Source organism: Eucalyptus grandis, chromosome 1 (genome assembly GCF_016545825.1).
Source record: "Eucalyptus grandis isolate ANBG69807.140 chromosome 1, ASM1654582v1, whole genome shotgun sequence".
NCBI classification, from domain to species: Eukaryota; Viridiplantae; Streptophyta; class Magnoliopsida; order Myrtales; family Myrtaceae; genus Eucalyptus; species Eucalyptus grandis.
The window spans coordinates 10744315-10769259 of record NC_052612.1 but is presented as its reverse complement, the minus strand read 5'-3'; the positions used below and the strand labels follow the sequence as shown (position 1 = coordinate 10769259).

At 39.7% G+C, this 24945-nt stretch overlaps 2 long non-coding RNA genes across 4 annotated transcripts; both read left to right on the top strand.

Annotated features, from left to right (window-relative positions):
* Window positions 1-8782: 8782 nt before the first annotated feature.
* On the top strand, window positions 8783-10024 carry LOC108958929. Its single transcript, XR_005546977.1, has 3 exons — window positions 8783-9153; window positions 9238-9554; window positions 9929-10024. It is a non-coding gene; the product is annotated as an uncharacterized LOC108958929 (long non-coding RNA).
* Window positions 10025-10920: 896 nt separating this feature from the next.
* On the top strand, window positions 10921-13562 carry LOC120286425. 3 transcript variants are annotated; one of them, XR_005549424.1, is made up of 3 exons: window positions 10921-10943; window positions 11306-11388; window positions 12366-12742. It is a non-coding gene; the product is annotated as an uncharacterized LOC120286425 (long non-coding RNA). The 3 variants fall into 3 exon arrangements; XR_005549428.1 differs by lacking the exon at window positions 10921-10943 and adding an exon at window positions 12749-13562 and having other exon boundaries at window positions 11210-11388; window positions 12366-12544; XR_005549427.1 differs by lacking the exon at window positions 10921-10943 and adding an exon at window positions 12797-13562 and having other exon boundaries at window positions 11212-11388; window positions 12366-12544.
* Window positions 13563-24945: the final 11383 nt, after the last annotated feature.

Below are 24945 nucleotides of genomic sequence, written 5' to 3'. Positions count from 1 at the left end.
GGATATAAAAAGGAACGTACTTTCATTTCTGGCGTGAGATGACAAGGTCTAACACAAACTCTCATATTTGGAATACACCATCAGTATGTGAGGAAATTGGGTTAGTAGCGTGTTCCCAATTTTCTTTGATTTCAGGTTTTTCTGACGAACGTGAACAAGAACAATGGCTGGAGGTTTGTCTTTAATTGATCCTGACTTCCGCATCATGAATTTTATGTCTTACATTTGGTATCAGAGCAAGTTTAGTACATCTGCCTTGTTTTTCTCGAAATTGGTGTATTTTCGGGCTTTTAGAACATGAACAGTAATTATGAGTTATGAGGCCAAGAGAGAAACTCACAAATTCCGGGCAAAATTCGGCGATCCACCCCTTGATTTCGGACCCGCACTGTCGCACCACCATAAGGAATATTAGCCATGAGTTTTTCCAGTATATCGGTGTTTGCCGGAGGCTAATGGGGCGGCGGAAGTCATGGTGGTTGAGGATTTGCGTTTGTGGAGTTTTTCGTTTGATTTGAGGGCTATTTCTTGGTCATTTTCGCCGTAACTTGGACCCATGTAGTTGTGCCGGCATGCTTTACAAAACCCATCATTTATTTCGGTTTGAGATGGGCTGCCGGAGAAGAAACGGGGCTGAAATCGCGGCTGAAAATGGCGAAAAACCGACGGAAAAGCTTCTATTTGCGCGAGGAAGAAGGCGCGTGGATCCCACGCGCGTGCTGCGGTTGCAGGCGCGTGGAGCCCATGCGCCACACGCTCTCATGCGCGCGGCAGTTGCTAGGCGCGTGCGTTGCACGCGCCTGCGCACTGAACCACGCGTGTGTGGGACATGCGCCCGCGCGGATTCTGCACGCGCCTGTGCGCTGGACTGCCCATTGTCTCCCACCCACAGCTGCTTTTACCTTTTTGCCACATTCATTTTAAATTTTTGCAATCATGCGCTTGGCCGATTTATTTACTGTTCTGCCCTTCGGTGGTTTTATTTACTATTTTGTCATTTCATGTATTTTATGAATATTTTGTGCATGAAATTAAATGTCCAATGGTCCATATATTTAATTAATTAGGGAGTGGCCACAACATCTTTAATTAATTAAATTATATATTAAAAGCCTCCGGATCATATTTAGAAATGGACATTGATTATAATTAATTATATTAATATGATGAATTTTATCCCACAGGAATTTTCATTATATTAATATGATTAATTATGATGAAATATCATATTATTTTTCTTAATTTACCCACAGGGATTAATAAAAGGCATATAATATGGTAGCTTCTTCATGAAGTAATTATGAATCTACTTAAATTAAAAACTTAGCCCACAGGTAGTTTTTATGTTATGTGATTCATATTGTGACATGTTTACATTGGTAAAACATGATTTATTTATATTTGCCTCAAATTTTGTGACATAAACATGATTATTTGATATGCAGTTTCGCAACCTATAAATTTTTCTGAATTTAAGTTTGATGTTTCCATACTGAATGGTGAGAACTATAAAGTTTGGAAGGAGTCAGTTCTTCTTCAATTGGGGTGGATGGACATTGACTATGCCATAAGGAAAGACGAACCACCTGCTCCTACTGATTCAAGTACTCCAACTGAGATAGCTCTTTATAACCAATGGGAGCGATCCAACCGCGTTTATGCCATGTTTATAAGAGCTAAGATATCTCCTAGTATTCAGTATTCGTGGTTCGGTTGCTCAGCATAGCAATGCTAAGGCTTTATTGGAGGCCATAGATGCGCAGTTCGAGAGTTCTGAGAAGGCGCATGCCATGACCTTGATTATGAAGTTTTCATCGTTGAAGCTCACTAATGTTAGAGGTGTGCGTGAACACATCATGCAAATGAGGAACATTACAGCTCAGCTTAAGAACCTTGAGGTTGAGATATCTGAATCATTTCTTGTGTATTATATTCTGAACACTCTCCCACAACAGTATGCACCTTTCAAGATCTCTTATAACACACATAAGAATAAATGGTCAATTAATGAACTCATGACCATGTGTGTTCAAGAGGAAGAAAGATTGATTATGGAATTGGGAAAAAGTGCTCATTTGGCAACACAAGGAAATAATAAAGGCCATAGCAAGCATAAGGGAAAAGGTAAAATACCTCCCCAAGTTGATATTAAGAAAGAATCCAAATGCTTCTTTTGTAAACAGAAGGGACATATAAGGAATGATTGTGTCAAATTTAAGGCTTGGCTCGAGAAGAAAGGTAATCCAATTTCTTGTGTTTATTATGAATCTAATATGACTGATGTAAGTCACAATACTTGGTGGATTGATTCTGGATCTACAATCCATATTTCGAATTCCTTGCAGGGTTTTCAAAACCATAGGAAGCCAGTGGGAAGTGAACAAAACATCTATTCAGGAAACAAGATGCGTTCGCATGTGGAAGCTATTGGGACATATAGACTAGTTCTCAATAGTGGTTTTGTTTTAAATTTGGAAAAGACCTTTTATGTTCCTAGTTTTTCTAGAAACTTAATTTCAGTTTTAAGACTTGTACCTTTGGGATACTCTTTTAACTTTTCAAATTCAAACTTCTGTTTATCATTTAAATCTGAAATTGTCGGGAGTGGTACTTTGTCTGATGGTCTTTTTCGAATTAATTTACAAGACAATGCCTATTATTATGCGATGCATGTTCATGATAAAGCTGGTATAAAACGATGTGTTGTGAAAGAACATTCCTCTATGTTGTGGCATCGGAGATTGGGACATATCTCCATAGAAAGAATTAAGCGATTAGTAAATGATGGAGTACTCGGTACTTTAGATTTTACTGATTGTGATACTTGTGTGGACTGTATAAAGGGAAAGCAGACTAACAAGACAAAGAAAGGTGCCAAGAGGAGTACAGAAATATTAGAAATCATACACACGGATATTTGTAGTCCGGATATGGACTCATGTGGTAAAAAATACTTTATCTCTTTCATAGATGATTACTCACGTTACATGTATCTTTATTTGATTTATAATAAGTATGAAGCATTAGATGCCTTTAAGGTATTTAAGGCGGAAGTAGAGAAACAATACAATAAGCAAATTAAGATCGTGAGATCAGATAGAGGTAGAGAATTCTATGGTAGATACACTGAAGATGGACAGCACCTAGTCCATTTGCAAGGTTTCTTCAAGAGCATGGGATAGTTGCCCGATATACTATGCTTGGTTCTCCGAACCAAAATGGCGTAGCGGAAAGAAGAAACCAAACCTTATTGGACATGGTGCGTAGTATGCTTAACAACTCCAAACTTCCTAAATTCTTGTGGACTGAAGCACTTAAGACGGCAGTGTACATATTAAACCGAGTTCCGACCAAGGCTGTCCCAAAGACACCTTTTAAGTTATCTCCCGACCGGGTCTCCACTATTGGTAAGGCAGTCATACTTCCTTCACCTAAAAGAGAACTTAATTTAGCGGCTCTATGCGTGCAATTCCCTCCACACCAAGGGTTGGAAACCGAGTTTGCATCATGTGCGCGTTTGGGGATGTTCATCTGAAGTGAGAGTTTATAATCCACAAGAAAAGAAGTTGGACCCAAGGACCATAAGTGGGTATTTCATTGGATATGCCGAAAGGTCTAAGGAATACAGGTTTTATTGTCTATCTCACACTACTAGGATTGTGGAATTAAGAAACGCTAAATTTCTTGAAAATGACTTGATCAGTGGGAGCGATCGATCGAAGGACCTTGATCCTAAGAAAGATCATACATATACTCAACCTTCCACTTCAAGTTTAAGATTGGTTGTTGCTCATAATGCCCCTTCAATTCAACCGGCTATTGAACAACCAATCGTTGAAGTTCCATAACCTACTGATATTGATCTAGTAGATCCAGTTGTTCAGCAATTACCAGAAACTGTTGAACAACCAGTTGAGCAACACGCTCCTCAAGAGAATGTTGATGCAACATTGAGAAGATCTTCTAGAATAAAGAAATCGGCTATTCCTAGTGATTATATTGTGTATTTACAAGAATCTTACTACAATAATGGAGCTGAGAATGATCCCGAAACGTTTTCACAAGCCATGGATAGTGATAAATCCAATTTGTGGTACAATGCCATGAAGAAAGAAATGAGTTTAATGGCATCTAACAAAGTCTGGGATTTGGTTGAGTTACCTGATGGTGCGAAGGCCATTGGTTGTAAATGGGTCTTCAAAACTAAGAATGATTCATTGGGTAACATTGAAAGATATAAAGCTAGACTTGTTGCCAAAGGATTCACTCAAAATGAATGAATCGATTATACGGAGACTTTTTCTCCTATATCTAAGAAAGATTCTCTTCGTATTGTTTTGGCATTGGTTTGAAATGGAATTACATCAGATGGATGTGAAAACGGCGTTCCTCAATGGAGAACTAGAGGAGGAGGTTTACATGAAACAACCTGAAGGATTCTCCTCTAATAAAGGTGAGCATTTGGTGTGCAAGCTTAAGAAATCTATATATGGCTTGAAACAAGCATCCCGCCAATGGTACTTAAGGTTCCATAAAGTCATCTCTTCATTCGGTTTTGTTGAGAATGTCATGGATTAATGTATATACCAGAAAGTCAGTGGGAGCAAAATTTGTTTCCTTGTACTATATGTGGATGATATACTACTTGCAACCAATGATAAGGGGTTGCTCCATGAGTTGAAACAATTTCTCTCTAAGAGTTTTGACATGAAGGATATGGGTGAGGCATCTTATGTCATTGGCATTAAGATCCATAGAGATAGACCTCGAGGCATTTTAGGACTATATCAAGAAACCTATATCAATAAGGTCCTAGCGATATTTCGGATAAAAGATTGTTCACCAAATATAGCACCCATTGTGAAGGGTGACAGGTTCAATTTGAACCAATGCCCGAAGAATGATCTAGAAAGGGAACAAATGTACAACATTCCATATGCTTCGTTGTTGGAAGCTTGATGTATGCTCGAGGTTTGCACTCGACTCCGACATCGCTTTTTTGCTGTGGGAATGTTGGGAAGATATCGAGTAATCCAGGTTTAGACCTTTGGAGAGCTGCAAAGAAAGTGATGAGATACCTTCAAGGTACCAAAGACTATATGCTTATGTATAGACGGACTGACAACCTGGAAGTGGTCGGTTATTCGGATGCGGACTTTACGGGTTGCGTTGATTCACGAAAATCAACATCTGGATGCATTTTTATGTTAGCTGGCGGAGCCGTGTCATGGAGAAGTGCCAAGCAGACTTTGACTGCTACTTCCACTATGGAGGCTGAGTTCGTTTCTTGTTTTGAGGTTACCTCGCATGGTGTATGGTTGAAGAGTTTCATTACTGGGCTTAGAATTGTTGATTCAATTTCTATGCCATTAAAAATATATTGTGACAATTCAGCTGCGGTTTTTATGGCAAAAAATGCCAAAAGTGGCAGTCGAAGTAAGCATATCGACATTAAGTATTTAGCCATAAGGAAACGTGTTAAGCAGAATAAAGTGGTCATTGAACACGTTAGTACTGAATTGATGATAGCCGATCCTTTAACTAAAGGCATGCCACCAATGAAGTATAAGGATCATGTAACTAGTATGGGAATAGGTCCCATAATGTAATTTGTCGTCATATGAACGATTTTTGTTGTATGAAACTCTTATTCAATTGTAATGTTGATTCTCAATTTTGGTGTACACATTATGTTGTTTATGAGAATAACATTTAACCTTGGTTGTAGAATAAACATGGGGTTTATTCATTAAGATATGTTGTCACATATAGGTTGACATTAAAGAAATAAGATGCATTGTGATACATGGAAGATATTACTCATTCTTAGAGGACATGTCGCCATGATCCATGTATTTTGTTTCTTTTCTTTAAGCATAAAGTTTTTGTGGAATTAGTTGGATAATCCATATGATGAAAATGATGGGATCAAGTGGGAGAATGTTATTTATTTTTGTGATCCCACATTTTAGACCCACATTTTCTCTTAAAGTTGCGACTATTCGACATGAAGTTTTTCCACGCTTCGTACCCTTTCGTGACAACCGCCCATTCGGTAACCGTCTTGATGAGAGACGGGATATAAAAAGGAACGTACGTTCATTTCTGACGTGAGATGACAAGGTTTAACACAAACTCTCATATTTAGAATACACCATCAGTACGTGAGGGAATTGGGTTAGTAGCGTGTTCCCAATTTTCTTTGATTTCAGGTTTTTCTGACTAATGTGAACAAGAACAATGGCTGGAGGTTTGTCTTTAATTGATTCTGGCTTCCGCATCATGAATTTTATGTCTTACATGGTAAACATTACATTTAGCTCCTCCAATTGATCGAAAGCAAGAGAGAGAGGGTGATCATGGAGAGACGGGTGTTGCATCTCCGTGGGGGATTCAGCGCAGCTTTTGTGGAGAAAGAATATGCACGCATGGCCTCAATAGACCACCCCCAAGATCGCTTGCTCGCAGGTTTTGCATTTATTTCTACTTTTCATCCTGAGATGATGGGGTGTGAGCGGCTCTTGAGCATATATTGGATGGCCATATTCTGAGAATCCTCATCGAGGCTTAGTTGTGACTGGGCAGACGAAGCTATATTGGGCTGTGCAATAACAATCGATTTGTTCGAATGGCAAGAGAAGGTTTTCATATATAAAAGGCGAAATATTCATTGAAATATATATAATATCTATATCACTAGACCGGTGAGGTCGTGTATTTCATCGTGTCGTGATCAACTTTGCTAGGAAAATAAAATGATACTGTTTATGTATGCGTGTTATGCTTGGGTGAATCAAGGCGGCGACATAAATGGATGAAAAGCATCTCTGAAAGACGACAAGCAAGCGGTGACGACTTATGCCCTTCTCATTCCTCCCTTCTTTTACTCATTTCTCATCCCCTGTTTGTCCCTTTCACGTGGCCTCTCCCCATTTCTCTCTCCTCTCTAAAAGTTTCCACAAATATTCCTCCTCAATTCCTCGTTCTTTCTTTGTCACGAAAAGATGACATTTATGATGCAATTTGGATGAAATAAAGATTAGGATGCATAGGCATTTTTCATCTGTGGCGATCATTTTCATTTCACTAGTTTGTATGATTTTTTTGCTAAAATTCGAATTTATTATGGTCCGATGAACCGCATAGGGTTGGACCATGCAACGTCACCTGATGATCCTATGTCCCCATGGGGCACATATGAGATCTCAATTGAAGTTGGAGATTTTTTTTAACAAAAAAAAAAATTGAAGTAAAATTGAGATTAGAATTAAAGTTGTGAATCTTTTTAGGAAATTAGCCCATAATGATTCATGATTCCATCAAAATAATCCAAAGGGTCTCACATCGAAGAAAGTGGGATCTTTTTTCTTTTCTTTTTTTCGTTCTCCTCTTGGCTAGATTATGCTTTCATTTTTTTCTCCCTTTTTGCTCTAATGATTCCCTTACCACGGTGTCAAGTAGGGGTGAGCAGCGGTCTAGGGTCGACCTTGGACCGACCCTGGACCAGCCCAATCCTACCGGTCCCAGTCCGCTTCCTAAGGGGACTGGGTTGGTCCTTGGTCCTGAAATTCCAAGACCAACACTGTACGGGTTGGTACTCGGTCCTAGGAGTTTTGGGTCGGTCCAACCCTGGACCAACTCTGTATATTATATTATATTATATTATTTATAATTCTTTTATATATTCAAACCTAAGTAAAATGTTTTTATATTATATTATATTGAGATGTTCTATCAATAGCACTAATAGTAATTTCAATTTAAAACTTTTGTTGAGTATTAATTATGTGTCGTTTGTTTTGTTTTCAGGTGTTTAGAAGTTCAAGTGAATTAACAAGGTGTGAAGTTATATATTCATGGTTTATATTAAGTATTTTGAATTTTTTATGGTTTAATTGTATTTTATTAATTAATTTCAGCCGCATTTTGCTTTTCAATTTATGTCAAATGGTAGAAGTTTTTGAAGAGTAGAGTAGTACTGCAGTTACTATGGTGATTTGCTAGTCAAGTGGTGTGAAGCTCATTTTTTGATTGAGTGGACTCTACATGATCGAATGCAGGAAAATACTTTTGCATATGGCTTTATGAATATTAAAGATAGATGATTACAAGAACTTTCCATTTTGTCCCATATCTCGATAAGCGGTTAGCAAGTACGAAATTTCTATTATTGTGTCATCTTAAATTTGCTAAATATGTATTGATATTTATAGTTTAGTTGCACAATGCCGCATTATCGATGGATGTGTAATTTGAATTTGTAGGTTTGCTTTTTTATGGAGTATAAAAAATAAGACGAAAAAAATTATCGATCGGTCCCGGGATGACCCTGGAACCGGACTGAACCCATTGGGTCGGTTCGGTCTTTGGTCCCAAGCTCAATCGGGTCGGTCCTCAGTCCTAAAAATTGAGAATCGACACTGTACGGATTGGTCCTAGAGTTAGGGGGTGGCTTGGACCAACCCGGACCATGCTCACCCCTAGTGTGAGCAAGATCAAAGAAAGGGCTTTAACGAGATACTTGGGCTTGGGCTTACTGTGTTGCTCTTATTTATTATTTTTTGCCAGCCTAGTTATTGAAACTTTATTCCTGTACGTGAATCTTCCAGGTTAATTGCACACACTGCTGAAACACCGGAAAAAATAAATAGGAAAGTTTAAAGGCGTTTCCCCACTGTCCACCCTGGTGGTGGGTGAACGCAGGGACATGATTGATGTTTCTGCTTCTTTTATTCGAGGTGACATTTGCACCTATTCATGCTGTGAATATGAATGATGTCCAAATTTCACTTCGAATAAAAGAAGCAGAAGCGAAGCTCCCTGCCTGCGCCCAACACGGCGCCATGGATCTTAGCCGATCGTCTCTATCCTCGTCGATTTCATCCAAGTGGGATATAGGGGAAGTCGACTTCGCCCTTTGAAACACACCCCGTCGCCATCGGCGTTGCCATCTGCAGCCTGCTCCTGCGTTTCTTGTTGCTGCGTCTCGCTGATCGGGCACCACCATCTAGCGGCCGTGCTCCTTCTCGGGATGGAGCATGGCACCTCTTCATCAACTTCGTCGGTTCGATATTGGTGGCTTCGTTCGCGTGGTTGCTGCTTCATGACTCCTCCCACTCCGTCCCCTGGTTGTTCGTGCTGCTCCTGCTTTCCGTGAGTCTGTTGTGCGGCCTCATGCAAAAACTTTGTCTGTGGTTTTACGACAAAATCCTCATGATGATCATCCGTGCCGTGCAGCGTGGTCTCCCGGTCGTGGATCAGCGTTTAAGGCCGCATGTCTAAGCTAGTTTTGTATAAGATGCACTCGGGCCTTCCGTTTATATGAAAACATAAGGAGTCCCCAAGCCTTCGGCATCATCAAATTATCTCCCAACCATAAGAAAGGAGAGCAGGGGACAAGTACAAACCACCTATGAACGGTGATGGACCTTGTAGCGACTAGATCTGATTAAGATAAGCTAAGCCCTCAAAAGAAATTGGGATCTACTGTTATTGAAGAGATCGAAGATAACCTCAGCAATCGTTTTGACGAGTAGGTCTACTCTAGTAGCCAAGTAAGAGATGGTAATTGTTCTTGAGGTTAAAGCTTCTGATCTCTTTGAAAACATTGTTGAGTGTTGCAGATTTTCCTTCTTTTTCTGGTGAATCTCTTCGTAGCTTTCTATTTGGCCAGTGGATGGATATGTGTCATTTTACATTCTTTGCTGGTGTACTATGGTTTTGCTCATTTTTCCATATGAACTGGGATAAATTGATGCCTTGGAGGGGCGAGCACAACTACAATTTCAAAAGCTTTGATCTAACGCTAACATCAACGAGTGATCCAAATAAAAATAAAAGATGTCAGCTCTTTCATTTTTGTCCCATATACACCATTACTGCTTAATAGCTATTCTGATGAGAACATAGTTGTAGTTTGTCATTGCAGAATGTGGGAGTCATTACATCATATAGTCTTCATTTGACCTCTGAGAGGTGACAACTAGATCTTTGCTGTGGCAAAAGCATTAACTTGCAATCTAAGCGCGTGCATGACAACCCAAAATTTCTGTTCCAAAAATAGTTTTTACGTTCCTGCACTGTTTACGGAAGAAAATCCGTTTGATAAACCTATTCGGTTTTCTATTTACGGAATAGATTTCTATTCCGAAATAGGTTTGGAAGAGAAATTATAAGTTAAAATTTTCTACTTCGATTTCTAGAAAAGAAATCGAAATAATTTCTCACTAAACCCTAATTTCGGTAAGTCCTCCCCTCATCTGCTCTACGTCTTTGCCTCCTCCTCTTCCTCCGCCTCTCCTCATTTTATTAAAAATAAAAATAAATAAAAATAAATATATTCATTTTATTCATTTAAAAATAAAAATAAATATATTATTTTTATTTATGATAAATAAAAATAAATTATTTTATTTATGATAATAAAAATAAATTATTTTTATTAAAAATAAATTTATTATTATTTGCCTTGAGTGTTTTGCCAAACCAATTTTTTTTTTATTCATTTTAAAATAAATTTATTCATAAAATAAAATAAAATAGAATAAATAAAATAAAATAAAATTTATTTTTATATTTTTATTTTAAAATAAAATGATATTTTTATTTTATTTTTTATGATTTATTTTATTTTATTTTATTCATTATTTTTTTGTTACTAAATCATTTTTATTTTTATTTTTTATATTAAAGGTCGTCGGCCGTCGCCACCGCCATCCGAAAGGAAGAAATTTTGTATTATTATCAAACGAATTTCTATTTTTAGAGTAGAAATTTTGTGTCGTTATCAAACAGTTATTCTTGCTTAGAAACTCTTCTAGAAATAAAAATAGAAAAATCTATTTCTGTTCCAGAAATAATTTCTGGAACAGAATGGTTGTTATGCACGCCCTAAGACTACATTGTCTTCTTTGGTGATTGACATTCAAGTTGCCTGGGCCAAGGTGAGAAAAGAATGCTGAAATGTTGATTTTTTTTTTTTTTTTTTTTCTGTAGGCTTTATTTCAAGATTACTAAATTTTGGCAGTTTGTAGATGTTAAAACCAAACTTTTCCCATCTTCATGTGCTATAGAATTTACAGTTTATGTATGCAAAGCTAGATAGATAGTATGCGACGCTCGAGACAATTCTGTACAAACTACACATCTCTAATGTTCGTATCTGTGGAAATAATTAGACGGCAAGCTACCCGACAAGTTGATTCATCGTCAAATTATGCAGCCCAATGTTAATACTCCGATTCATAAAATGGAGCACACAAGTCTTGCACTTCAAAAATATGATATTTATCTGCTTTTACTGCAGAGAACAACAATCTTGGATGTTGACTCTAGCAGTGAGTCCAATTGACTTGCATAAGAATGCAAGTTGAAAAATCAAACAGAAAGGTAGGTTCCCCTGGCTCCCATATTCTTTTCATCTTGTTAAGTGCCTTTCGAACTCTGCAACTACATGTAATTTGCTTGTGGCTTTTGGAAACCAGCATCGCACGTCTTTTCTTGAGTACCTCCAAGTATGTGCCCACTTTTTTCTGCAGAATTTTAATTTTTCTCATCTAGTTCAGCAATAGCAGGGTCTTCAGGTACTTGCACTATTCCAGCAACTTGTATTAAACACTGTTTGATATTGGCGCATTTTCGGTTGATTATTACTTACTGTGGAGATTAGTCTCTATATATGATATTAAAAAGGAACATGACTATTCACCACATTGTATGGCAGCATCTTGTATCCAATTTTGGCTAAAGTCTGTTTAGCATGAGAGTTCTACTGTGATACAAGCGCACCATGGTAAAACATATTTGATACGAGTAATAGATGGGCAAGGGCATTAATCACAGTCATAAGCACCCAGATTCGTCTCTCTTATCTTATTACAAAGGGGACAATAGTACTGCTAACTGGTATTATCTTTGATGAACAAAGCATAAGTGTGGGTTGATGAAAGTTAATGGCAATCTTTTACTGAAGTGGAAGGCAATCTGTGAGGATTAAGATTGCACTGCGCACAACTGCAAAAACCTAATTTACAGTTTAACTACAAAAACTTCTTCAATTAGATAATTAAAAGTTTCAAATCCTTACCAATTGCTAAGAAACACAAATAATCTGGCTTGACCAAGCTGCTCAAAAGTGCATGCAGCGAGAGCCCCCTGTCTCACTTTGTCTTTTTGTCTGTTTCTCCGGACTCTGCTTTCCTCCTCTTTTGGGGTTCTTCTTGGCCAGACTGTTTTTCATTTTCTCTCTATCTGCTCTAGTAATTTCGTTGCAATGGCATCAACTGAAGCAAGACCAAAGAAAGTGCTTAAACGAGACACTTGGACTTGGGCTTACTGTTTTGCTCTTATTTATTGTTTTTTGCCAGCCCGGTTATTGAAACTTCAATAGGAAAGTTAAGTTCAAAGGCGTTCCTCCACTCCAGTGGTGGGTTGAAGGCAGGGATAGCAGAGTGGCATAAAAGATGACAGTCTGGAACTGGGAGGATCACTGCCACTGTCAGTTTGGAGTTTAGTTGCTACAAGGTGCATTCCCATTCATGGCTAGGTATTGGCACGATACATGGGTAGTTTTTACTTTCTTATGGTCGGAAGATAATTTGATGATTCCAAAGGCTTGGGAACTCCTTATGGTTTCAGATAAAGAGAAGAAAGCCCCAGATGCCTCTTATAAAATACTAGCTAGCTTCCTAAAGTACTTGTCACTTGTTTTAAAGTGGCCATATAGAACAAGATTACTTTTTCCAAGCAGGGAACAGTTGAACAACTATGGCACTCAGACTTCCAACATGAAATGCAGATACACGACTGTGCGAGGCGAAGACGGCTGCGCTCTTCCACCATGCCATGCACGAGACTGCACCGCATGGATTATTATGAGAATGAGTTTGCAGTAAAACCACAGCCAAAGTTTTTGAATGGGGCCTTGCAACAGACTCACGGAAAGCAACAGGAGTGGCACGAACCAGGGAATGGAGTGGAAGGAGTCGTGGAACAGCAACCAAGCGAGTGAAGCCACCGATATCGAACTGGTGAAGTCAATGAGGAAGGATGATGCTCCATCACAAGAAGGAGCATGGCTGCCAGATAAGTGAAACGCAGCAACAAGAAATGCAGGAGCAGGCTGCAGATGGCGATGATGGTGGTGACGGGGTGAGTTTCAAAGGGTGAAGTCAACTTCCCCTGGTATTTTACTTTGATGAAGTCGACCAGGATAGAGACAATGGAGGTTAAATCCATGACGCCATGAGGGATGAAGGCAGGGACATCATTTGGGGTTCTTTTTATGGACAGTGGCCCTCAAAAGAAATTGGGATCTATTTGTTATTGAAGAGATCAAAGATAATCTCAAAAATTGTTACAAGGAGTAGAATAATCGTTTCTAGTAGCCATATGAAGCATAGAAATTTTTCTTGAGGTTAAAGCTTCTGACCTCTTTGAAAACATTGCGAGCGTTGCAGGTTTCCTTCTTTTTCTGGTGAATCTCTTTGTAGCTTTCTGTTTGGCCCTCTGATCAACATGTGCCATTTTACATTCTTTGCTAGTATACTATGGTTTTGCTCATATATCCGTATGAACTAGGATACATAGATGCCTTGGAGACACGAGCACAGCTGCAATTTCAAAAGCTCTGTTCTAACATCACTGAGTGATCCAAATCAAAATGAAAGACGTCTGTTTTTTCATCTCTGTCCCACATACCCCATTACTGCTTACTAGCTATTCCGATGAATTTTAGTTTGTCATTGCAGAATGAAAGTGGTTATATCATATAGTCTTCATTTGACCTCTTGAGAGGTGACAAATAGATCATTGTTGTGGCAAATGCATCTACTTGCTATCCAAGACTACTTTGTCACTATTCCCTGCAGATTCCTGTAGGAGGACCAAATCATATTGATTTTAATTTTCAGCAGGTTTCTTCATCATTTGATATGAACTTGGAAGTTGATATTCTTCTCGGTTTTATAAAAGACTGAATGCTTATCGTGGAACTTGCAATCTAAGACAACTAGATCATTGTTCTCAGGACTGTCAAATGCTTCTGCTAATTCAGTAGCAGATGCTTAAAACTTGTAACCTTTAACTGGAGTGCAAATGTTACTGGAGAGACCAAAATACTTCAACAATCACTATGACAAGGAGGATGGGGAGATGTTTCATTGTTTGTTTCAAGGGTAACCAAGATCCTGGTAGACCAAAATATTAAGAAGTTTTTGCTTTACTGAAAAGAGAAAAAGAGGCACGTTAATGAAAAATGGCGCTTTTACAAGCATTTTCATATATTAACTCTTTATTATCGCATTGGCACGTGTCAAATGTTGTCACATGGTCGTTTCTAGTTGCCAAAATAAAGTCGTGAACTAGGATACCTTGGAGACGCGAGAACAGCTACAATATAGAAGCTTTGTTCTTTCATGACAGAGTTATCCATATCAAATGAAAAATGTCAGTTTTTTCATCTCTGTCCCATATGCACAGGTATCGCTTACTGGCTATTCTCATGATAATTTCGTTTGAGTTTGTCATCGCAGAATGACGAGTACTTACATCATATAGTCAGCACTTTTCCTCTCAGAGGTGACAGCTAGATCTTTGTTGCTGTGAATGCGTCAACTTGCTTCAGCAAATAATATTTATAAAGGCAGCGACTTCTTTTGTGATGGATCCTGTATGAATCTGGAAGCTCTTGGGTCTGAGTAATGCAATCTAAGACTGTTGTCTCACTGGCTGATTGGTTTTCGTCAGGAGCTAGAATTGTAGCTTCTGTCAGAGACTCAAGTTGCCAGGGCCAAGGTGAGAAAAGAAAGTTGAAATACAGATTTCGTTTTCCGGAGGCTTTAGTTTAATATAACTGACTTTTGGTAGACTGCAGATGTTAGAATTGAACTTTCCCATCTTCATGTGCTGGAAAAGAATTTTTGCAGTTCATGAATGCAAAGCCCTGTAGGTAGTTTGCAAAGGCTGAGACTAGTCCATGCAAACTATTCACATCTGACATTTATTTTTCAAAGAAATAATAAGACCGGCAAGCTTCCTGACAAGTTGATTCATAATCAAATTATGCATCCCTATGTGAGTAGTCCAACTCATAACATTGAGCACACAAGTTTTACACTAAAAAATATGACATTTATCTGCTTTGCTGCAGAGAATAACAATCTCAGATGTCGAGTGTCTGCAGTGATCCCTGTAAGTTGAAACATCAAACAGGAAGGTGGTCTCCCGCCTCCGCAATTCTTTTCTTATCGATAAGTGCCTACCCAACTCTTCAACTACATGCGCTTTGGTTGCATCTTTTTGAGACCAGCATTGCACATCTTTTTTTTTAGTACCCTCAGTTGTGTGCTCGCTCTGTCCTCTTTTTCCTGCAGAATTACAATTGTTTCATCTAGTTCAGCCACGGCAGGGTCTTCAGGTGCTTCCACTATCCCAGCAACCTGTATTTGGTACTAGCAAGTTTTCTGTTAATTATTACTTATTGTGGAGGATGAGTCTATCTATATGATGTTAAAAAGGAGCAAGGCTTTCACCACAGCAACTGGCGCTGGCAGCATCTTGTATCCATTATATGGATAAAGCCTATTTGGTAAGAGAGCACTTCTGGGATGAAAATGCACCGTGGGTAAAACGCATTTGATATGAGTAATCGATGGGCAAGGGCTTCCATTGCAGTCATAAGCACCCAGATTCAGGTCCCTTGTCTTCTTGCAAAGGTCACAGTAGTACTCACTGGTATCATTTTATCGAAGCGTAAAGTGTGAGTTGATGGAAGTTAATGGGAATCTTTTACTGTAGTGGAAGGCAATCTGTGATGATTAAGATTGCAAAGCAGACAACTGTAAAATTCGACCCTGCAAAGTTTACAGCAGAGCATCGACACTCTTCATGACATGTCAACAGTGCTCCATCCTGATATGAGAAGAAGGTAGGATGTGCAGGTGAACAGAATGTTGCATAACTGAGGGCAATTCAGCACATGATTTATGGAGCAGGAAAGAGCACCTTTGCTCCAGCCAGCAATAGGCTAAACATTTGATGCATTCATCAGAAGCCTTGCACGGACCAGCCTTCATATGACAGTTCCAGCGGCAGAGGGTGATCTTGCAGTGCAGAAAGAAGGGGCAACCAAGACAACCATGGACCTTTGCACCTGATTCTGTTTTAGAGCTTCGTGTGGAAGACCAGTGGATGCTGACGGTCGAAATGGTAGAGAACCGAGTCCTTAGTGCCTCCAGATCTTGCGAACATAGAGATAAACCCATGCGTGCCATCCATGTCGAGGCTGAATTTGCATTTTTTGCAATCGGAAACCATGATAAGCAACTAAGGACGCATTTGATAACGTTTCGATCTAGGAAATAGTTTTTTTTTTTTTTTTTTTCTGAAGCATTTTTTTCTATTTTTGTTCTCGGGAACAATTTCTAAGTATTTTAAGACGTTTGGTAAATATATAAAATTTTTGTTCCCAGAAAAAAATACGTTAGATACGCAAATATTTTTATGATTTAGAATTTTTTTAATTTATTAATAATTTTATTACATTTTTTTTTTTTTTTTTTTCCTTTTTCTTCTCCTCCCTCTTAGCCGACTGTCGACCTTGGCCATGGCTGGCTAGCGACTGGCCAGACAAGGGCTGGCGAGGTCCCCCCGAGCCTCACGATGGCTGGGCAAGGTCATGGCCGAGTGACACCGACGTTGTCGAGGTCGCTGAACCTCGTCTGGCAGGTCGCTTGACCGGCTGGGGGAAGAAGAGTGGAAGAGAAAGAAAGAAAAGAAAGAAAGAAAAAACTCGTTTCTTATTTCTAGAATTATTTTCTGGAACAATAAACAATTTTATTTTTGTTTTTTGTTTCCGTTCTAAATCTATTCTCAGGAACAAATTGTTTCCAATAATAAAAAAATTACCTAATGCGTTTCTATTCTATTTCTATTCTAGAGAACAAAAGGATAGAAATATGTGTTTAGGAGAGTGTTACTAAACCCTCCCTAAGCATTAAATTTAGCTCCTCCATTTGTTGGAAAGCAAGAGAGAGAGTGTCATCTTCGCGGGAGACACGTTGCAAGTTTTGTGGAGAAAAGTATCCACGCATAACACCACAGACCTACCCCAAGATCGCTTGCTCGTAGGCTTTGCATTTGATTCTACTTTTAATCCTGAGATGACGGAATGTGAGTAGATGATCTTGAGCATCTGTTGGATGGTCACATTCTGAGAATCCTTGTCGGAGCTTAGTTGCAACTAGGCAGATGAAGCTACATTGGGCCATGGATTAACAATAGACACATCCGAATGAAAGGGAAGGTTTTCATATATAAAGGTGAAATATTGATTGGAATATATAACTACATATATCACTAGACTAGTGAGGTCGCATATCTCATCATGCCATGACCAAGTTTGTTAGGAAAATAAGATGATATTGTATATAAATGCACCTTACGGTTGGGCGAATCAAGACACCAACATAAAGATATAAGGAGCAAAGTATCTTTTGAAGACGACAGGTAAGCGGTGAAGACAATGACCAGTTTAATGTAGTTTCTTTGTAATTAAACCTAGTCATCAGATGTGTCCCCTTACAACCTTCTCATTCCTCCCTTCTTTTTTACTCATTTCTCATCCCTAGTTTGCCGCTTTCACGTGCCCTCCCCCCATTTCTCTCTCTTCTCTAAACGTTTCCACAAATATTCCTCATTGATACCTTTTTATTTTCAACCAAAAAGAAAATACCTTAATTTTTCTCTATCTCGAAAAGATGAAACTTATGTACGATGCAATTTGGATGAAATAAAGATTATGATGCACACACATTTTTCATCTATGGTGATCATCTTCGTTCCACTAATACGTATATTCCTTTTGCTAAAATTTCTGAATTTATTATACTAATAAGGGTCAATCCTTGTTTGAACCAGGTCACATCCTTTTTCCCAAGCCAAAAAGAGGAAGAAGATAAAATTCTCTCTTTTTATCATATTTATCCTCCCCTACCGAGGTGTGCGCATGTATATATAAAAACCTCTCTTCAACAACTTCTCAGCCTCCTTTATTGACTAGACAAAACCGGGCAAAGTCATTATCTCTCCATGGAGCGCTTGGTAATTTCTGTGACAACGATTCCATCTCTCTCTTTGAGAAGTAAAAGTTTCAAATCCTATTGATTGCTACAAAACAAAAATAATTGGGCTTGATAAAGCCTCTCAAACGCGTATACGTCGAGAGCCCCTTTGTTTTGAGAAAATATTGAGTACATTAGGGAGGCTAACTCAACAAATTACTAGTTCATTCATTGAGCGGTACATATCGCGTCGGGCCCACCTTACATTAAGTTTCCTCTCTCTGTCTTTTTGCTTTCCTTTTTTTTTTTTTTTTTCCTTTATTTTGTTTTTGGGTTCTTCTTGGCCAGACTATGTTTTCTTCTTCGTTTCTCTCTTTCTGCCATGGAAATTCCCTTGGGACGGCAACAACTGAAGCAAGACCGAAGCAAGACCGAAGAAAGGGTTTGAATGATACATTTGGGCTTGGACTTACTGTTTTGCTCTTATTTGTTATGGTTTGTAAGCCCAGTTATTGAAACGTTAATTAGGGAGATAAATCTATTAGGTTGTTATGTATTGATGCAAAACTATATGGAGTGAGAATAAGGTGAGTTTGCTCGGTGGTAAGAAAATTGAATGGGATGAGGCAAGTAGAGTGAGGACGCTTTAGTTTCAGATATGAACTCTAACTTCCATATTCTACTGAGAAAGAGTGGAGAATTAGACTCCATTTATTCCAGTTGATGCGGTCGGCTTCATGAAAGAATTCAAGTTGGATAAAACCCAAGTCCTTTTTTTTTTTTTAACCCGAGAAAAAATAAATAGGAAAGTTCAAAGGCGTTCTTCCACTGTCCACTCCAGTGGCGGGGTAAAGGCAGGGACATCGGTTCCTTTTAGTTAGAGCTACTTTGAGTAAAAGAACTGATGTCCGTCCCTGCCTTCGCCCAACGCGGCGCCATGGATCATGGAAGTGAAATAGCAGAGGAGTTGATTTCACCCTTTGAAACCCACCCCCTCGCCACCCGCATCGCCATCTGTGGCCGCCTCCTGCATTTCTTGTTGCTGCGTTTCGCTAATCGGGCACCACAGCCTCGCGGCCCTGCTCCTTCTCGTGATGGAACAACGCGCCTCCTCTTCCACTTCACCGGTTTGGCATCAGTTATTTCGCTCACGTGGTTGCTGCTCCATGACTCCTTCCATTCCGTCCTCTGGTTGTTCGTGCCGTTCCTGTTGCTTTCTGTGAATCTGTTGTGTGGCCCCCATTCAAAAACTTTGTCTGTGGTCTTACCGCAAACTTGTCCTCGTGACTATCCGTGCGCGCACTCTCATGTATGGCATGGTGGAAGAGCGCAGCCTTATTTGCCATGCCCGGCTGTGGATCGGCATTTCACGCCAGGAGTCTGAGCACCGTAGTTGGTCGACTGTTCCTGCTTGGAAAAAGTAATTTTAATTGTATGACGACTTTAAATCAAATGATTAGTACTTTAGGACGCTAAGCTAATTTTGTATAAGATGCACTTGGGGCTTTCTTCTCTTTATCTGAAAACATGAGGAGTCCCCAATCCTTTGGCACCATTGAGTGATCCAAATCAAAATGAAAGATGTCAGCTTTTTCATCTCTGTCTCATGTACACCACTACTGCTTTCTACGTATTCCGATGATAATATAGTTGTAGCTTAACATTGCAGAATGAGAGTCGTTACATCATATAGTCTTCATTTTACCTCTGAGAGCTGACAATTAGAAATTTGCTGTGGCAAACGAGTCAACTTGCAATCTAAGACTACGTTGTCTCACTGGCTGATTGGTTTTTGGCTGGGAGCTTGTTGCTTCAGTTGGACATTCAAGTTGCCGGGGCCAACGTGAAAAAAGAATGCTGAATGTAGATTTATTTTTTATTTTTTTCAAGTGGCTTTAGTTCAAGATAACTGAATTTTGGCAGACTGTAGATGTTAGAACATAACTTTTCGAATTGTCATGTGCTGGAAAAAAAATTTCCAGTTCATGAATGCAAAGCTAGATAGATAGTATGCAGAAGCTCAAGACTTGTCTGTACAAACTACAGACATCCAATGTTCATATTTGTGGAAAGAATTTAACCAGCAAGCTTCCTGATAAATTGATTCATAATCAAATTATGCATCCCAATGTTAATACTTCAATATATGACACAAAGCACAAAAGTCTTCCAGTTCAAAAATATGATTTTAAATGTGTTTTCACTGCAGAGAACAACAATCTTGGATGTCAACTGAAGTAGTGAATCCAATTGACTTGCATAAGAACGTAAGTTGAAACATCAACCAGAAAGGCAGGTTCCCCTGACTACTGTATTCTTTTCATTTTGGTAAGACCCTCCTCAACTCTGCAACTACATGCACTTTGCTTCCGGCTTTTGGAGACCAGCATTGTGCGTCTTTTCTTGAGTACCTCCAATTATGTGCCCACTTTTTCCTGCAGTAATTTTTTTCATCTAGTTCAGCAACGGCAGGGTCTTTAGGTACTTGCACTATTCCAGCAACTTGTATTAAACACTATTTGGTATTAGCGCATTTTCTGTTGATTATTACTTATCATGGAGATGAGTCTATATATATGATGTTAAAAAGGAACATGGCTATTCACCTCACATGGCAGCATCCTGTATCCAAATTTGGCTAAAGTCTGTTTAGCAAGAGAGCACTACTGTGATTCAAGCGCACCATGGTAAAACGATTCAATATGAGTAGTCAATGAGTGAGGGCACTGATCAGAGTCATGAGCACCTAGATTCATGCTCCTTGTCTTATTGCAAAAGGCACAATAGTACTACTCACTGGTATTATTCTTCAATGAACAAAGCATAAAGTGTGAGTTGATGGAAGTTAGTGGCAATATTTTACTGTAGTGGAAGGCAATCTGTGATGATTAAGATTGCACTGCACACAACTGCAAAAACCGAACCTGCAAAATTTACCAGACACTTCATAGTGGCACAGTTAGGTAGATTTAAAATGGGAAAGAGTAAATGCTTGTGGAGGTGATGTTTCAAAGTGGGCCTTTCAAAAGTGCATGGAGTGTCGAAGTCCTTGTCACTTCTTTGCAGTGAAAGACAGAGCGTCGATGCTCTTCACAACATACGTCAACAGTGCTCCTCCTGATACGAGAAGAAAAAGGATGTGCAGGGTGAGCAGGTTGTTGCATCTGAGGCAATTCAGCACATAATCTATAGAGCAGAGAAGAGCAGCTCTGCTTTGCCTGGCGATAGGCTAAACATTTGACACATTCAACACAAGCCTTGCACACACCATCCTTCATATGACAGTTCCAGTGGCAGAGAATGATGATGCAGTGGAGAAAGAAGAGGCAATCAAGACAATTATAGACAGACCTCACCTATATGTTCCCTTCACAAGCTTTGCACTTGATTTTGCAGTCGAGCTGCATGTGGAAGACCAGTGGATGCTGATGGTCGAAATGGTAAAAAACCGAGTCCTTAGAGCCTCCAGAAGCACAACGAGCTATTCTTAGCTATTCTGATGATAATAATGTTTGAGTTCGTCATTGCAGAAAGACAGATTGGTTACATCATATAGTCAGCATTTTACCTCTGAGAGGTGACAACTAGATCTTTGTCCCAGCGAATGCATCAACAAGCAAATAAGATTTATAAAGACAACGACTTCTTTTGTGATGTATCCTGTATGTATCCAGAAGCTCTTGGATCTGAATAATGCAATCTAAGACTATTTTGTCTCACTGGTTGATTGGTTTTCGTCCAGGAGCTAGAATTGTTGCTTCAGTCAGAGATTCAAGTTACCAGGGCCAAGGTGAGAAAAGAGCGCTGAAATATAGATTCGTTTTTTGGGAGGCTTTAGTCCAATGTAACCAAATTTTGGTAGACTGCGGATGTTAGTACTGAACTTTTCCCATCTTCATGTGCTGGAAAAGAATTTGCAGCTCATGAATGCCGAGCCATATAGATAGTATGCAAAAGCTTGAGACTAATCTGCACAAACTACGCACATCTTATATTCATTTTTCGAGGAAATAATGACCTGCAAGCTTCCTGCCAAGTTGATTCATAATCAATCTATGCATCACAATGTTAGTACATTAATTCATAACATGAAGCAAACAAGTCTCACACTCAAAAATATGATATTTATCTGCTTTTGCTGCAGAGAATAACAATTTCGGATGTCTGAGTGTTAGCAGTGATTCTGATTGACTTGCTTAGGAACCTAAGCTGAAACATCAAACAGAAAGATTGTCTCCTGCCACCCCAATTCTTTTCCTCTGGATAAGTGCCTCCCCACCTCTGCAACTACATGCGCTTTGCTTGCGTCTTTTTGAGACCAGCATTGCCCATTATTTTTTTAGTACCTTCAGTTGTGTGCTCACTCAGTCCGCTTTTTCCCGCAGAATTGCAATTTTTTCATCTTGTTCAGCAATAGCTAGAGCCGTTAAACGGGTGGGTCGGGTCGGGTAATGGTCGGGTCATTAATGGTCCGACCCAAATTGACCTATTAACCCATTTATGACCCATTAATGTTTAATGTAAATTTTTCGACCCAAACCCGACCCGACCCATACCCAACCCATACCCGACCCGACCCAACTCATATTAATAAATATATTTTTATATTTAACAAATTTAGAAAAACTTATTCCCATGTTTTTTTAAAGATTATATTATTAAAATACTTCCAAGCTTTTATATATATATATTATTTTTTAAAAATTGTATTGCTAAAATAGTTTTATACAATATAAATTTAATGGACAATTTTTATAAATTTTAAAATAATTATTTAAAAAAATCGAAATTTAATTATTTTTTAAAAAAATTAAATTTTAATTATTTTTATTTTATTTTTAAAATATAATTTTCTTTTCTTTTTCTTTTCTTTTTCTTTTTTCTTCTCCTTCTTCTTCTTCTTTTGGCCGGCCGCCCACGACGACGGCCGGCGACCGGCCACGGGCGAGCCTCGAGCTCGAGCTCGCCGACGCCGCGAGCTCGAGGCTCGCCGGATCGGCGAGGCTCGAGCCTCGCCCGACGCCGAGAGCTCGAGTCTCGCCAGATCGGCGAGGCTCGAGCCTCGCCGACGCCGGCGAGCTCGAGCTCGCCCTCGCCGGGCGGCGAGGCTCGAGCCTCGCCCGATGCCGGCGAGCTCGAGGCTTCGCCAGATCGGCGAGGCTCGAGCCTCGCCCGACGCCGGCGAGCTCGAGGCTCGCCGGATCGGCGAGGCTCGAGCCTTGCCGACGCCCGGCAGAGCTCGAGTCTCGCCGGATCGGCGAGGCTCGAGCCTCGCCGGCGTCGGCGAGGCCTCCGCCTCGCCAGATCCGGCGAGCTCGAGCTCGCCGACGCCGGCGAGCTCGAGGCTCGCCCGGCCGGTCGCCGGCCGTCGCCGTGCCGGCGACCGGAAGGAGGAAGGAAAAAAAAAAAAAAAAAAAAGAAAGAAAAAAAGGAAGAAAAAGAAAAGAGAAAATAAAAATAAAAAATTATAATTTGGATTTTTATAAAGTTGAAGAGAGAATGGAGGAATTATAATGTTTTTGTTAAAGATGAGTTTTCAACCCAACCCATTTAAAACCCACTTAAGACCCACCTAGCTTAAACCTATAATTGTGAAACCCATTTAACTATCTTTTGTTATAAACAAGTGACCCATTTATGATCCATTTAAGATTTAAATGGGTCATAAATGGGTTTGTGACCCATTTTAACACCTCTAGCAATAGCAGGGTCTTCAGGTACTTCCATTATTATTATTTTTTTAAAAATTGATATTACCGTATTTTCTGTTGATTATAATTTATTGTGGGGAATAAGTCTATATATCATGTTAAAGAAAGAAAAAAGAACCGGGCTTTTCACCACATCACAAGGCAGCATCTTGTATCTCTTCATTGGCTAATGTCAGTTTAGTGAGAGAGCACTTCTGTGGTGAAAGCATACCGTGGGTAAAACGCATTCAATATGAGTAATCAATGCGCAAGGGCATTCATCGCAGCTGGAAGTACCTATCTCAAAGGTCACAATAATGCTCACCGGCCTAATCTTCGATGGACTTAGTGTAAAGTGCGAGTTGACGGAGGTGATGGTGATCTTTTATCGTTGGTGGTAATTGTGGAAGGCAATCATGATTGACATTAAGACTGCACTGCACAAGAACATGAAGGTTGAAAGTGCAAAATTTACCAGACACTGCATAGGAAGCGTGGGTCAGTAGATCTAACATAAGAAAGAGTAGATGCTCGAGGTGGTGATGTTTCAAAGTGGGCCTTCCAAAAGTGCATGGAATGTTGAAGTCGAAGTCACGTTCTGCGCAGTGAAAGACAGCGTCAATTCTCTTCACCACATGCGTCAGTGATCGTTCCTTCCTGACATGGGAAAAGTGGATGTGCCTGGGTGAACGGAGTGTTGCATGCCTGAGGGCAATTCAGCACATGATTTCTGGAGCAGAAAAGAGCAGCTCGGCTTCAGGCAGTGACGGGCTAAACCTTTTCATATTCATTACAAGCCTTGCCCGCACCATCTTTCATATGACCTGGCTCCAGCGGCAGTGGATGAGCGTGAATTGCGGAAAGAAGAGGCAATCCAGACAAGCATAGAACTCACCTAGTATGTTCTCTTCATAAGCTTTGCACTAGATTCTGGTTTCGAGCTTCACGTGGGAGGACACCAGTAGATGCTGATGGGCAAAATGGAAAGACGGGGGTTGCTTCTCTGGGGTAGATTCGGCGCAGCTCTTGTGAATTAAGAATATGCACCGTGTAGCAACCATAGACCTCGCAGGCTTTGCATTTGATTCGACTTTTGGCGCCGACATGATGGGCTGTGAGGAGATGCTAATGAGCAAAATGTTGGATGGTCACCTTCTTAGAATCGTCGTCAGGCTTAGAGTTGTGACTAGGCAAAC